At 36.3% G+C, this 1863-nt stretch overlaps 1 pseudogene; it reads left to right on the top strand.

Annotated features, from left to right (window-relative positions):
* Positions 1–422: 422 nt before the first annotated feature.
* Positions 423–1574, top strand: LOC137234971 (beta-1,3-galactosyltransferase 6-like; annotated as a pseudogene).
* Positions 1575–1863: the final 289 nt, after the last annotated feature.

Raw genomic sequence — 1863 nt, 5'->3', positions numbered from 1 at the left:
ATTTTCATTATGAAGAAAAACTTGTGATGGGTAAGTATAAGTATGCCAGTATCGTTCCCTTTTTATAATTTTATAAACTTACTAATTTTTATTCTTTTATTTCTTTTCGTTTCAGCTCGGACGAGTATTTTTAGGAAGATGCAATTTGAATAAGACAACAATGCATTTATAGTCGTGTAACGTGTGTTGCAAACCACTATAAATATATAATATCGATTTCACGCGTATTAATGGCAGCGGCATGTAACTGCACGCAAGCAAACTCACATGCATTCAATTAAAGGAAGAAAATTACAAAGGTTCCAGAGTAGAGCAGGAACTTCAAGGTTCTACGTGCAACAGTTACTTCCCGACAAGCCACCAAAAAGGTGGGCAGCTCGAATGAAGCAAGACATTTTAGAAGGCCAATACTTCCACACGAAATGAGGTGCACCAATAATTTAGTAACACTTTCCACAGCAATGGTTGCTTTCTTCTTCGGCTGTTTTCGTAGTAAAATGTTGACCAAAGTGGACAGGTGTTTGACACATAAAAGTGGCGTCAGTCATATGGAGCACCATCCTGATATATTTCTAATGACTTAAATATTAACAAGGCCAGCAAGATTCAATCTTCGACCCTTAATGCGACAAACTTGGCTCCGACTTGGCGTGCCTTTAGAGTTGCCTTATTATCCTGAAACTTTAATATATTTGCCCAAATATCATGCGAGTGGACATTTGCAATTGGAGAGCGTAGCGGATCAATTTACACGTTTAACAGCTTGTCCACAATGGGTAGAAAAGAATGTGGATAATGCAAGCAACTCAAGGCGAATAATAAAGTAAAATATTTTTTTGCAATCGGCACAGAAAATCTATCGTGGGGTTTGCGCGCTTTAGTGGAACGTGAAGATCGAGACATCCTATTACTGCCACGCATAACAGAAAGTTTTGAAAATTTAACAGAAAAAGTTTTGCACTCTATCGAAGCATTAACAAATAATTATCAATTTAGTTATTTCCTTAAAGTTGACAATGATACCTACGTAAAGTTGGATTTATTGTTGGATGAATAGATTTCGTATGATCGTAAATTGACCCGAAAATGCAACGAATATAAAGGGCAAACATTACCCGCTCTCTATTGGGGTTACTTTAATGGCAAAGCTAATCTTCAAACAAAAGGAAAATGGCGTGATCCAAAATTATCATTTATCAACACATTATTTAACATATGCACAAAGCGGCGGATATTTGATATCGAGACATATTTGTGAGCATATTGCTGGAAATGCGCAATCGCTTGCCCTTTATGTGAATGAAGATGTTTCATTGGGTTTATGGATTGCGCCACTACCTTATGTTTATCGTAAACATTATCCACGCTTCGATGCTTCATATAGACCGCGCAAATGTCGACGTTATCATTTAGTAAAGCATAAGGTGGACGAAAATGATATGCAACAGTTCTACGATGGTAGTGTTTGTATAAAAGGAAGAGATTCTGATGAGAAGGAAACACCAGCGGAATATCTTTATGATTGGTCGAAACCCGCTAGTAAATGCTGTGATACAGGCGTACTTGCGCATTAGTAACGTAAAATAGCATAAATATAAAGTAATAATATACATGTTTGCGCAGATCTACTTTCTGAAGTAAAAATATATAAATTTATCTTAATGCATTTATATTGCATATTGGTACGAAACTCACAAAACTCAAACTATCTACGAAAATTATTTAATCATGCTACATGGAGCGATGTGGCCAAGTGGAATTTCATCGATTTAAAAGGTGATCCTAAAAAGATGTTGCAGTTATGATCTGGAAGCAATTTATTAGCATATAATTGTCACCCCCTAGCTTCAGACTGCAGTAAAA

This window comes from Eurosta solidaginis, chromosome X, assembly GCF_040869045.1.
Source record: "Eurosta solidaginis isolate ZX-2024a chromosome X, ASM4086904v1, whole genome shotgun sequence".
NCBI lineage: Eukaryota > Metazoa > Arthropoda > Insecta > Diptera > Tephritidae > Eurosta > Eurosta solidaginis.
This window is presented reverse-complemented; position numbering and strand designations above follow the sequence as displayed.